Here is a 14,343-nt window from a genome sequence, read left to right as displayed (position 1 = left end):
AAAGTGAATTATCAAGAGGATCGATGGTAGACGCTTTCTGAAGGCCCAGGGAGTATTTTCCCCTGTCCTACCTGTCAGCAGACATGAGGGGAAAAAACTGCGTACTAACCACAAAATACTAAATACTTATGTTGCAATCATTCTTGTGCTAGATTTTTCTTCCCTTCTCTCTCTTTCTCTCTCTCTCTCTCACACACACTGTAAAGGATAACCATGTCATGACATTCCAGCTCAAATGAATGGATAAGGACGAGTTGAAAGCCCAGAGAGTGGGAGTTCCTCTGCTACCGGTATGAATGGCAAGGAAAAGCATGATAAATCAAAATAACCCGAGAAAGATACTGGAGCAACAGTTATCTGGGATTGGTGTGCTTTGATTTATCGTTATTTCCCACATCCTATCTTTGCTACAGGCTCCATCTTCAGAAGGCCAAATGTGGACAAGGCCAAGGCAATTGCTTACAGACAACTGGCTCAACACTGGCTGTTGAATATCTTTTGGCTGATCTTGTGGTTTTTTCTTGATGGAATGAAGCTTGCTCACTGGGGGTCTGATGAGCACATGGTGTTTTGTCTTTTGAAGCAATGATGGGAATTTTTCTGGAAGTAGCCTTTTAGAACTCACAAGGCTATGAATTTATAACTCCTTTCACTGACTTCAGGTGAACAAAGCCTTTCCAATTGGGTTAATGTTTGACTTGGTTTACTTTTTATATACTGTTTGCATTGTATGATCTATATTTATTTATTCAGTAAATATTTACTTGGCCATAATTCGATAACTTTACAACCTATCAGGGAAGAGAATTATTGGCTATTGTGATTGAGTATGATGAAGCTTGTGTTCATAACAGCAAAATTTAAGGTAACGATTCTCAGGAGCCAGGTACAAAGTACATTACATATATTAACTTGTTTACTCCCTATGATAATTAGATAAAGTTAATAATTTCTTATCCCCATTTAATAGATGAGGAACCTGAGGCACAGAGAGGAGAAATAACTTGTCCAAAGTTACCAACTAGGAGGCAGTAGAGCTGGGCGATGGACCTGGGCAGTCTGGCTTCAGAGCCAGTGCTGTTAGCCATTATGCTATAATTAAAGAAGCTCTAGATGCACAGGGTCAGGGACAGAGCAGGGCTGAGGCTGGGAAGTGTAGGTATATCCACTATAAACACTTTCAGCTTCAAGTAATGCCCAGTCAACAGTGGCATAAACAAGGAAGGAGCTATTTTTCTACAGCAAAATGTCTGGTGGTGTTTCTAGCATTGGCGCAGAGGCTGGAGGGAGCCTGAGTTCCAGGAGGCACCCCTTTTCTTCCTCCCACTGCTCTATAGCAGGCCCAGGTCTCTAGTCCACTTCCATGGGGTTGAGAGTTTTTGCTTGCATACCTTCCTCTCATCAGGAAGGGAAAACCTTTCCCGATGTTCCATAGCCAGAACTCTTCCAAATAATTAGCCAGAACTGGGTTATATGCCCACCTCCAGACTAAGACTAGGGCCTACCTCCCCTGAGACCAAGGGATTTCTAGGAATCTGTAGGTAAAAAGAAAAGGAAGAGTGAATTTTGAGTTGGTAACCGGTAGGGTCTGCCAAAGGAAGCCCATGTGCAAAAACTAAGCAGAAAACCAGAACGTGACAAAAACAAGGGATAGGAAGAGGCTCAGTGTAGCTGGAGACAAGCTTGACAGATGGCAAGAGATGAGGCTGGAAAGGTGAGAGCCCAGATCATGAAGACCGTGCATGCCATTTTAGTGAGTATACACTTCGTTCCGTAGACAAAGGAGAATCAGTAAAGAATTTTACACAGGGCCATGACCTGAGATGACTCGTTTAGAAAGATCATTTCTGGTAGCTCAGTGAAGAATATTTGAAGGGAACAAGAAAGAGGAAAGGCACAGAACTAGTTGGGAAGATGTCCTGAGGTCTTGCACATACATGGTGGGGGAGAGATATGGGCCGCCATATTTGGTAGGGAGAACCAAAGACCGTGATAATATTTGGGAGCAAGGGCCTGAGGGACACAAGAGAACTTCGAGGAATATTATCTGCATTTCCACTAGTAAAAATGCTATCATAAAAAGATAGAACTCCTGAAACCAAGCCTTGGGAATCAAGTTCACAATAGTGAGTTGGCAATCACCGAAGAAGGAAATACACAAAGGCCATTCATTTTAGTAAATCTGAGTTTTATTACACACACAGTCATATCAAATAGTTCCACAAGGCTTACAGTAAGAGTCCCAACTCAACCCACTAATATCGCGACTTCACTGAAGTGTCTACTTAGTTTTTTCTTCTGAAGTCTATCTCTATCTTCAATGTCTAAAATATCATTAGCCTACCACCACAATTACAGTTTGGCTAAGTATGGCATTCTAGTACGGAAATCCTCTCCCCTCAGTATTTTGGAAAGCACGTTTCTGTTATCTTCTAGCACCTACTCTGGCCACAAAGTCTGATGCCATGTGGATTTCTGAACCTTTTTGGGTCATGTTTTCATTGTTGATTGTTTGTTTGATCTTTTCTCTGTGGAAGCTGTTAGGATTTTCTCTTTATTCCTGGCATTTTGAACTTTCACAGTGATTTCCCTTAGCTCTGTTTTTCCTTTTTCTTTTTTTTTTTAGTTTTTTTTTTTTTTTTTTTTTTTTTTTTTTTTAATAATTCTGCAAAGTGCTCAGTGGGCCTTTTCAATTTGGAAACTCATTTCCTTAAACTGTGAAATTGTATTGAAATCTATTGAAGTCTTTGATAATTTCTTCACTTATTTTTTCTCTCTCTGGAATTTCTATTAATCACTTGTGGCATCATCTCATTTTCTTATTATTGTTATTTTACTGTTAGCTGAGTAATCCCCCCTGTTTTTAGTATGGTGCCCCCACCTTCAGTGGTGCCTGGTATCCCGAAATAAGAATCCTTCTGGTTTTGCCTTGCCCAGGGTCCCTCTTAACTCTGGGTTATGGACAGGTATTTACTGGATTGTGCAGGGCAGGACCAAAGATGCTGAGGGGCAGGACAGTGCCGCTTAGGCGGGCTTTCAGCCCCTTCCTCTATTTGCAGCCCACCTGTGCTCTGAATTTCCGATGTACTTGGTGCTTTCCATTTCTGACTCTCCAGGGATCCAGAGCATGCACTAACTTCCTTCTTGCTGTCCCCCACTTCATACTTCGGTTTCCATTTTCTCTGGTCGGCTAAGTCAATCTCGCTTGCCCACCTGTTTTTTTATCTCTTTCAATCTACATCTGACTCTGTCAGTACCACTGGAAAGCATCTAATCGAGACACAACAGAGACAATGAGCCTCTTAACTGAGAACGATGGTGAATGTGCTTCAGAAGTTGTGCAATAATGTTGCACCATGTTCCCCCATGAATCAAGGTATCCTGACTCTCTGCAGTCTCCTCCCACACTGAATCTGTGTCTTGCCAACGGGACATTAGCAAATGCCAGTCAAGCAGAAGCTTGCACGCTAGGTGATATCCTCTGGCTGCTAGGAACTCAGACCACTGAAGAAGCAAAAGCCAACCTCCTGCATAGTGAGAGACCACAGGGAGGGAGAAGCCAAATCTCCGGGTAGAGCCCAGCCCTCAGTCACCCCGGCTCCCCGCTGACTGCAAAGGGGTGAACTCAGTTAATACCGGCAGGAGCATCGCCCACTTCAGCCCAGCCCAAAGCACCGACTCACACAATTTTGTGAACAAATACAATGATTGTGGTTCTTGGCCGTCATGTTTTGGAGTGGTGTGTTATGCAAGGAGTAACTGACAAGGAGGTGTTACATTGAAGGTTTCTTTTTTGTTTCCTGTGCATTTAGGGATCCCAGAAAAAGGTTATGCTCTTTTTGTTCTATGCATCCCTGCAAGTTTACGCTTCTATGTATCTCTTTATCTCCGTTTTAATATGGTTTGGGGAAGAAAAAAAGTAAACGTACAAATCAGTTCCATTCCAACTGCAAGTCTGTGTTCACTTCCCCTTCCTTGTCCAGCAGGTATCTATTGAGCACCTAGCGGCTGTCAGCACTTGCGAGGCGGCTCTCGTTTCATCTGTACAATAACACACTCCTTGGGGTTCGTTCTCCCCTTCCACAGATGAGACAACCAAGACTCAGCGAGGTGAAGCAACCTGCTGGAGGTCTCACAATTAACAAGGAGGATTGTTAGGATGTGTTTTTTTTTTTTAATGATTTTTTATTATATTATGTTAGTCACCATACAATACATCCCCGGTTTCCGATGTAAGGCTCGATGATTCATTAGTTGCGTATAACACCCAGTGCACCATGCAATACGTGCCCTCCTTACTTACTACCCATCACCGGTCTATCCCATTCCCCCACCCCCCTCCCCTCTGAGGCCCTCAGTCTGTTTCTCATAGTCCATAGTCTCTCATGTTTCATTCCCCCTTCTGATTACCCCCCCTTTCTTTATCCCTTTCTGCCCCTACTGATCATCCTAGTTCTTATGTTCCATAGATGAGAGAAATCATATGATAGTTGTCTTTCTCTGCTTGACTTATTTCACTTAGCATTATCTCCTCCAGTGCCATCCATGTTGCAGCAAATGTTGAGAACTTGTTCTTTCTGATAGCTGAGTAATATTCCATTGTATATATGGACCACAACTTCTTAATCCAGTCATCTGTTGAAGGGCATCTCAGCTTCTTCCACGATTTAGCTATTGTGGACATTGCTGCTATGAACATTGGGGTGCATATGGCCCTTCTCTTTACTACGTATCTTTGGGGTAAACACCCAGTAGTGCAATGGCTGGGTCATAGGGTAGCTCGATTTTTAACTTTTTAAGGGACCTCCACACTGTTTTCCAGACTGGCTGTACCAACTTGCATTCCCACCAACAATGTAGGAGGGATCCCCTTTCTCCACATCCTCTCCAACAATTGTTGTTTCTTGCCTTGTCTATTTTTGCCATTCTAACTGGCGTAAGGTGGTATCTCAGTGTGGTTTTGATTTGAATTTCCCTGATGGCTAATGATTTTGAACATTTTTTCATGTGTCTGTTAGCCATTTGTATGTCTTCATTGGAAAAGTGTCCGTTCATATCTTCTGCCCATTTTTTGATTTGTTTGTCTCTCGTGTATTGAGTTTGAGAAGTTCTTTGTAGATCTTGGATACCAGTCCTTTATCTGTAGTGTCATTTGCAAATATATTCTCCCATTCCGTGGGCTGCCTCTTAGTTTTTCTTACTGTTTCCTTGGCTGTGCAGAAGCTTTTAATCTTGATGAAGTCCCATAAGTTCATTTTATCTTTTGTTTCTCTTGCCTTTGGGGATGTGTCATGAAAAAGGTTGCTTTGGCCGATGTCGTAGAGGGTGCTGCCTATGTTCTCCTCTAGAATTTTGATGGATTCCTGTCTCACATCTAGGTCTTTCATCCATTTGGAGTTTATTTTTGTGTATGGTGTGAGATAGTGGTCAAGTTTCATTCTTTTGCATGTAGCTGTCCAATTTTCCCAGCACCATAAATTGAAGAGACTGTCTTTTTCCCACTGGATGTTTTTTCCTGCTTTATCAAATATTAGTTGCCCAAAGAGCCAAGGGTCCATTTCTGGGCTCTCTATTCTGTTCCATTGGTCTATGTGTCTGTTTTTGTGCCAGTACCATGCTGTCTTTGTGATCACAGCTTTGTAGTACAGCTCGAAATCCGGCATTGTGATGCCCCCAGCTTTGTTTTTCCTTTTCAACAGTTCCTTGGAGATTCGGGGCCTTTACTGTTTCCATACAAATTTAAGGACTGTTTGTTACAGTTCTTTGAAAAATGTCCTCAGTATTTTGATCGGGATAGCATTGAAAGTGTAGATTGCTCTGGATAGCATGGACATTTTAACTATGTTAATTCTTCCGATCCATGAGCATGGAATATCTTTCCATCTTTTTATGTCTTCCTCAATGTCCTTCAAGAGTGATTTATAGTTTCTAGAATATAGGTCCTTTACGTCTCTGGTTAAGTTAATTCCAAGGTAAAGTATGGTTTTTGGTGCTATTGTAAATGGGATGGATTCCCTAATTTCTCTTTCTTCGGTCTCGTTATTCGTGTATAGAAATGCAACTGATTTCTGAGCATTGATTTTGTATCCCGCCACATTACTGAATTGCTCTATAACTTCTAATAGTTTGGGAGTGGATTCTTTTGGGTTTTCCATATAGAGTATCATGTCATCTGCGAAGAGAGACATTTTGACTTCTTCTTTGCCGATTTGGATACCTTTGATCCCTTTTTGTCGTCTGATTGCTGTTGCAAGGACTTCTAGTACTATGTTGAATAATAGTGGCGAGAGTGGGCACGTTAGGATGTGTTCTTTCAGCTGAGTGCCCACAAAGCCCCCAATCATTGCAGTACATTTTGTTGAACCAGAAAATAGACCGTAGAGAAGCCAAAGTTGGGATGGATGTAAGACCCGTCATTGAGTAGACCTGAGCAGCTAGCTGACTGGCTACGGGTGGTGAGCAAGAAACAATGGCTAGGAATCCCACCTCCTATTCGGCTGCCTTTGACCTGGAGACATGGGACAGCACCACGAACAAGAAGGGACAACAGAGGCATGGACATCTTAATTGGGGAAGGTGGAGCACTGGCTTCGGAAGGGCAATCTTGGATCGTCCTCCTTCTCCCCTGAGTCTTCTGCTGAGCACGGTTGTTAGCACGGCTTGTGGTCTGCTGGTATTAGGGAAGATTGGTTGGTGCCACTTACAGGACGCTTTCCCAGGGTAAATGGTAGTTGCTGATCGTACTCCCGGGTGGTGGGTGGGGAGCTAAGCCCCGTGAGGCTCAATATGGTTTACGGCTGTCAAATGGTTAAAACTCCAGGCGTTGCTTGGGAAGTATTCCCAGAAGGCCGCCAAATGACTTTTGTGCTCGGTGTAAGGGAAATTAAGTGCCGAGAAAAGTGTGTTCAATTTAGATCCATCTGGTCTGTTGCTTCTTTCCTTTCTTTTTCTCCAGGAAAGGGAACTATTCAAAGATACTTGGGGATTGCTTTAACCTGCTAGGAAGCAAGGGTGTTGCCAGCCTAGCATGCTGAAGGGCAGAGAGAAAAAGTGCCCTGATTCTAATTGGCAGCAAGGTCACCTCAGAGCAGAGATGGCCATCCAGGCTGCTGGCTCCCCAGGACTCAGAACCTGGGAGGAAAGAAAGGGTGTGTGGTTCGAGAAGACGTCTGGAAGAATGCAGAAGTGACCCTTGCTAGAAAATGGTCTCTTACAGTATCTTCTAGCCAGCATGTGAACACCTGAAGCTTGGCTGAACAATGTCACTGGATTCCAAATAGGAAAACCAAAGCCATCGATCTTAGGTTTTCTGGGGGCCCCAACTTCAAATACTCATTCTCAGTATTGGATCACGAGTGTGGAGTAACTGGTCAGTAAATCTATAAACCACATGAGCTTATAATAAAAGACATCCAACTATGGAACCCTGAATGGCTGTTACTAAAAATGAGGTAGGTAATAATTTACATTTATTAAGCATTTAAGCATATGCCAACCGCTGTTGTAAGTGCTTTACTGCCTTTTTTTAGTCAGTTCCTCCACCCCCACCCCAGGCAAGCTCAAGAGTAGGTCCTGTTAGTATTCCCATTTTACACTTGAGTATACCAAGGCTCAGGGAGGTTAGCTAGATTGTTCAACATGTACAGCTAGTAACTGGTAGAGCTGGGATTTGAAGCCAGGTGACCTGCCTCTAGAACCCAGGCCTACCTGGGATCAGAGCCACACAGCCCGTTGGTAGCACAGGTGCCCCTGAGAGGCACTGAGGGAAAACGGATGGAAGACTTTCACATTCTATTTTATCGAATGCTATAATGTGTCTCCCCCCCTTTCAATATCTGTTACTTGTTTGCTTTCAGCACATATGACAAAAGGAGAAGCAAGGCTGGGGAAAATGGGATAGCAAAGCAGCATTTTCTTCCCCTTTTTTGCAATGTAGCTTTTGAGTCAGGACATGGTACTGTCCCCATTATGTTAGAGGTAGGAATTTATTTAGGCACAAGACAAGTCTAGGCCGGGGACCAGGAGCTACCATAGAAGTCGGGAATCTTGGCATAATGGAATTATCTTCAGAACGCCTATAAGCCACCTGTGGGCAAGTGGGGATATGGGCAGGTTTAGAGCGAGCCCTTGAGACAGAGCAGAGGGCTGGAAATCACAGGTAAGAGTAAACTGAAAGAGCCCAGAGCCCGGGAGGGCAGGGCTAGGTGACGGCTGGCAGAATGAGCAGCTGGAAGCCAGGAGCCCCAGAGTGACTAAGGGAGTGGGGTAGGGAAAGGGATGTGAGGTCCCACGAGGACAGTGAGCATCTGCCTCAGCCAGGAGGCGTCTCGGAGAGCTTCCGGTGAAGTCTTGAAGGCAGATGAAGGTGACGGGGAGAGGACGGGGAGGAGGGTCAACCTGGCCGAGGTGGGGTATGTGGAGGCAGGAAGGAAGGAGTCCTGCTGATGCCACGCTAAATACCGCTTGGCTTTCACGCAGAGTTTCTACATGCGTTGTCACTTTGCAAGGTTTCCTCTCGGGGATGCACACCCTTGGGAACATGCAGGTCACCCTTTCAGCTCAGCAGGAAGGAGACCTCTCAGAAGGGTGGCGACAGAGTGAGGCTCTCCAGGCCAGTGGGTCTGGGCATTTGGCAGTAGCTAATCTGTCTGGCTCGCCACTGAAACTGCGTCCCTCACACCAGGCTGGTCACGTACTAGGAGCTCAATCATTATTTGTTGAATTAATTTGCTTGATAAATGTGTGAAATAGCTGAATGCCTTTGGGAAAATTGTGCTGTATCTTGGGATGAAAATGTCAAACCCTCTTTTGGTCTTTAATTAGTAATCCTCTTGATCAAAATACTAATAGTTCCGATTGCTAGCATTTATTGAGCACTTATAAGTGCTAATCCTTTACGTTTTAAGTAACAGGAAGCCCAATCCATTTTTCATGTTAAAAGTCCAGGCACAGATCCTACTGGGTCAGGTGAGGTTTGATCAGGGGTCTGGCTTGGTTTCTCTGTGATTCAGTTCTGCCCTGTTCCATGTGTTGTCTTTCTGCAGGCCAGATTTTATTCATGGATGCAAAACAGCTTCTGGCAGAAGCTGAGGCCATATAATGCCTCGTTCGTATCTAGGAGGAGAAAGAGAGACAGAGAGAAAAACAGAGAGAGAGAGAGAGAGAGAGAGAGTCAGTCCTCCTCCTACCACCAAACAACATTTCTAAACTTTACTGACTGAACCAAACTGAACTAACCAGGAGAAAACCACATGTTGATTGGCACAGCCCAGGTAACTCATCCCCGAGCCCATGAGTGTAGCAACAGGGCCGGGATCATCCCCAGTGATTAGCTCAGTCGTGACCTATCCCAAAACCCTGGGATGCAGGCCATCCTCACCAAACTGCATGGCTACTTTCAAACGGGCAGAGAGAGAAATGGCTATTTATGAGCCAGATGAATGTCCATTCATGTCATCCTCATAACACTCTGTGAATTAGACCCCGTGGAGAGATGAGAAAAGTGACTTCTGAGAAGTTAAGCAACTTGCTCGAGACCACAAAGCTAGTAATTGGCCACGCTGGGATCTAAACCCACGTCTGTCTGACTCCAAAGCTCATACCTTGGCCACTAGACTCTATCCCCCAAATCTTAGACATTGCATGAGTCTCTCTGGTTCCCGCTAAGAGAAACCTGTTCTTGTGATCACATCCATCTGTGCTGGAGAATTCCTTGTGTCCAGGATGAGTATCCTCTAATATAAAACAAGGACTCTCCAGAGAGCCTAGGCTCTGTGATCAGCTTCGGAGACCTATGGATTCCAGCCCCACTTTGGGGAGCGGCACACACCTATCTACTTGGGCTCTGCCCAAGAAGTTGCTATAAAACCAGGACAGACAGTCCCTGTTCTTCTCTCAGTGGTCATTCATCAAGCAGTTCCTGAGCATCTGCTCTCTGAGGACCCATCTGTCTGAACCAAAGGCTGACATGTTGTTTCCAGTGTCCTTGTCTGGTCTTTCATTTTGCTCTGCTCCTTTGTTTATCACACGCAGAAGCCTTCTCCTCCTCTTGGACTAATGGTGGCTCTTTGCTGCATTTCTGCGCCCAGCCCATTTCCTTTCTCTGGATCCAGCACCTCTAGGACTATTTGTTCTATTGAAAATTTCAGCGAATTTACAATGGCTGTCTTGAGAAAGGGATGGAGTCTGCATCCAGTCCCAGAAGGGAGGTGTGCTGTAATCCCTTAGCCATGTTTGCCCCAGGAGGACAGGCTGGAACTGCAGCCTGGGTGGATGGCACGTGACACTCCTGGGCCCAGACACGCACTGAAGCTTCATGTTTGGGACTCACAGAACCAGCTGCCCCCATGGCTTGAGCTCCCTGACGATGCATTTCCTGTGCTAGCATAATACTGACAATCTCTCCCTCCCTGCCTGCCTCTTCTCTTATATAACTTTGAAGGAGGCTGAGCTGTTTACATGTTAGGTACCAGAAGGATGGAGCAGTCCGGAGAGAAAGAAAAACAAGAGTGATGATATAGGTCTGCTACAGGCCAGAGAATCTGAAGTGTAGTTTAGAATGTCTGGGTCAAATGCAGCTAAGCACTAACTCATTCTGGGACCCTGGGCAAGGCTTTACCCCTCCCCTGGCCTCAGTTTCCCCATGTGACATTGGACTACAACAGGAATTGTCAGTAGGGATGAAACCACTTCCTAGGGAGTGACCTGGACTTCTGTAGGGACACTTCCAGTGTCACCATGATTAGAGGCTGCTTCTGGAATTCAGCGGGCAGGAGACAGGAGTAGTAGGTAACCTACAATATGTAGGACAGTCCCTCACATTGAACTGTCCCTCACAACTGTCCCATGTCCTATGGACACTCATGGACAGGAAAAACTTGTTTACAGTTATCTGATGCTAGAAGTGGGCTCCGCTTTAAATATGAACACAATTCATTTTTGGCACAACCGGTGTACATCGAATTTTTGAAAACATGGAATTACCATGTAAATCAAGGGTAGAGTGCATCCTAAAAATAGCTGTATTGAGTTGTGATTTACATACTATAAAATTCACTCATTTCTGAAGCATTATCAATTCAGTGAAGTAGTTAACCACTTCAGTGATGTTGGTCACCAGGGTAAGTCGGGCCACCGTCACCACGAGGGAGATTCAGAACATTTCCATCCCTTGTACCTGTCTGTGGTCAATTCCTGCTCCCCCCCCAGGCATCTACTGATCTGCTCTCTGTCTTAACAGATTTGGTTTTTTTCTAGAAATTTCACATAAATAGAATCATACAACACGTAGCCTTTTGGGTTGTTTTGTCTTGTTTTTTGAGGTTCAGGTGCACTGTGCCATGGATAATTAACTTGCTTCTTGGGATCGCTGACTAGTATTCCACTGAGGCGTACTACCCCTTCCTTTCCAGCCCATCACCAGTGGATAGACATTTGGAATGTCTCCCTGTTCTGGCTGTTATGAATAATGCTGCTGTGAACAAGTACAAGTCTTGTACAAGTCTTTGCACAGACAGGTGTTTCTGCTTCTCTTGAACATATACTCAGGAGTAGAAGTTGTTGGGTTACTGTATTATTATTATTATTACCTTAATGAAGAGTTGTTTAAATTCTTTTGGAACTCATTTTGGCCAGCGCAAAATGAACCACTGAACCACCAGTGCTAGAACTCATTTTGGAAAATGGACACTACTCATGGGGTCCGAGTCACAATACGACACCCCTGCATCCCTGCACGTTTGGAGCTTACGCAGGCTTCTGCACTGAACCATATACATGATTTTGTGCACAGGAGGAGGCTCTGACTTCTTCATTATGTCTCTAGTTGGCTTGTACCCAAACATGTCCATATTAAAGTATGTATTATTCCTAATAAACTACTTTAACTTCTCCTATTTCATATAATAAGGATATTAGGATGATTTTTAAAAACCATGTATACAGGCTGCTATTATTATTTCTGAGTTTCATTACAGGATAGTAAAGAGAGTATATAAAATATATTTTAGAGAAAGGGGGTCATGGGACAGATTGGGAAGGACTGATGACTTTAGGGCCCTGATACCTGTGAGTTTTTTAAATCTTTGCTCAGAGTGGCTTAATTAGCAAGGCTACTGCAGGTAACCCAGAGTTGAAGCAAACAGCTAATCAAAGCAATCGTCTTGCACCAGTTGCTTTGATCATCTGACTGTGGCCTAGCTCTTTGAGGCCAGAAGCAGAGAGACTGAGAGGAATAAAAAACCCAAGAGAACCATCTTGAAAATGTACAGGAAGAGATTCAGATTCTATTACTCAGCCTGGCTTTCACAGTGAGTCATAGATTCACAGGCTGACCTAGCAGGTCCCGCCCCACATGCGACAAAGGCAGAACGGGAGGCCTGGATAAGGCGGGGTGGGAGGGAGGGACCGATAGGCCACACAAGCCAACCAGGTCTGGGGGATCTTGGAAGCCTCCTAACTAGATGTCTCTTCAATCAGACGTTCTTTAGTCCTTTAGAGACTGAGCCTGGGGCGGGAAAGGCTGCGAGGGACACAGAGAGCAAGCCTCAGGCTCCTTTCTGCTTGCCCAAGCAGCTCGGGCCCAGGCTTGCCTCCTCTCCAATTAAACTGACCAGCCAGTCCCAGGTAAGAAGGCAGCACTTACCTGTTGTGACTCAGACAAGGGAGTCTGGGAGGTCCCACCACCTCCACCCACTACAAGTGGTTTACCGAAGTATGTGCCTGTGTTACTTTACCTTCCTGGGGTCCCGGAAACTAAAACGCCCTCCGCTGCGTTGTGTTTCGGTGCAGGACTGCAGACCCGTTGACTTCCTCCTTGATCTGGCCCGGCCCCGCCTCAGGTTCTTCCCACTCTCAGGGCTGCCTCGCCAGTTAAAGAAAAATTTATTAGAGCAGTGAATCTGACGCTAGGGGATCAGGCCGTGCAGGAAGGGGACGCAAACATGGCCTTGGGACCCTTTCTGGACCCGCCTGTAAATGGGTTGTAGACAGGGAATCCCAAGATTGGGCTCAGCACGCCCCCACCGCCCAACCCGGGAGCCCTTCTTTTGGAAGTGGGGGTATGGGGGAGGAGAGAATCCAGTGTTCTGGGGTTGTTTTGTCACCCCGGGGGATGTCCTCGTGCAACTCTGGAATTTTACGGTTTGGGTGGTTTCTTTTTTGTTTTTAAAACACAGACCTTGTTTTCTCTCGCAAAACCGCTGGATATCTGCAAAGGAAGCGTCATTCCAAAGGAGCCTCTGGTGCCCACAGCAGTCCACGGGGCCTTGGCGACTGGGGCACACACCTAGGACACGGCTGCGTGGCCTCCCTGGGCTGCAGGCTGCGTGCACGGGGCAAGGACGAGGGCAGGGACCCGGGCAGGACGCCTGGCCCGGCGGGCCACCCACACGATGGAGGCCCAGCTGTCCATGTGGAGCCTGGCAGCTCATGCCCAGGGCGGGCACCAACGGTCCTTTTATCTATGGTGAGCGCCAGAGCTGCATCGGGCTTCCTCAGGTGTAAGCACACGGCAAGCGAACGTTCCAGGTTGCGGACCGCGCCGCCAGCGTGCGCAGGAAGAGGAGGGCCGGGAGGGGCAGGAACTAACCGCCCCCGCCCCCGCCCCCGCCGCAGGACCGCCAGCGCAGTGGGCGGGGCCTCGCACTTGGCCACCGCCTCCAGCGCGCTGCGTTCCCGGAGTCGTTTTCTGGTGTTTATGATGGAGGACTGCGGACTGTGGGACAGGCGCTTTGAAATCTGGCTTCTCCAGGGCTTCTGTAGCAAACTTCCCAGCTGTAGAGTAATCCGGAGCTCCAGGAGCCCTCTGGGAAGCTGCTCCATTACAGACATTTACAAAGGAAAAATTAAAAAGAGCACTCAGTCTGGTTTCGATAAGAGGAGCGTATCTAGCCCTGGGAAGCCAGGAGTGTGTGCCTTGCAAGCAAATCGCGGTGCCTGCCTGAGCATCCAGGGGAGCTGAATTCACAGCTTTAAAAAATGAATGATCACCTGCTTTTAAGAACTAAAGCTAGAAACGATAAGGTTATTTTTAACTCCGTTATTTGCTCGCTGCTGATTAAGCACACACTTTCCTTGCACCCAGGTAGATGTATAGAGAAAGCCAGGCGGAATGGAAAGAAGTATGACCACGGGCCTTGGGGTCAAGCTGTTTACATTTGCATCTAACCCTTCAACTTCTCTCTTTGTAACCCTCCGATCCTCAGTCTTTCATCTGAACCCCCCTGGGGCTCCTGTGAGGATTAAATGAGACCCACGGAAAGTACTTAGAATAGGACCAGACATATCATGAGCATCCCATCAAACGTCACTGGTTAAGCGCCTGACCACTAGTTTGCATATGCA

General features: G+C 46.0%; 1 long non-coding RNA gene across 1 annotated transcript; it reads right to left on the bottom strand.

Moving 5' to 3' along the window:
* Positions 1–8,930: 8,930 nt before the first annotated feature.
* Positions 8,931–13,609, bottom strand: LOC103659386. Its single transcript, XR_567473.2, has 3 exons — positions 13,178–13,609; positions 12,735–12,858; positions 8,931–9,114 (listed from the first exon to the last, which is right to left on the bottom strand). It is a non-coding gene; the product is annotated as an uncharacterized LOC103659386 (long non-coding RNA).
* Between the last annotated feature and the right edge of the window lie 734 nt (positions 13,610–14,343).

The sequence above is a fragment of the Ursus maritimus genome, unplaced genomic scaffold (assembly GCF_017311325.1).
Source record: "Ursus maritimus isolate PB19 unplaced genomic scaffold, ASM1731132v1 scaffold_23, whole genome shotgun sequence".
NCBI classification, from domain to species: domain Eukaryota; kingdom Metazoa; phylum Chordata; class Mammalia; order Carnivora; family Ursidae; genus Ursus; species Ursus maritimus.
The sequence above is the reverse complement of the archived record's forward strand: the minus strand, read 5'-3'. Positions and strand labels throughout refer to the sequence as shown.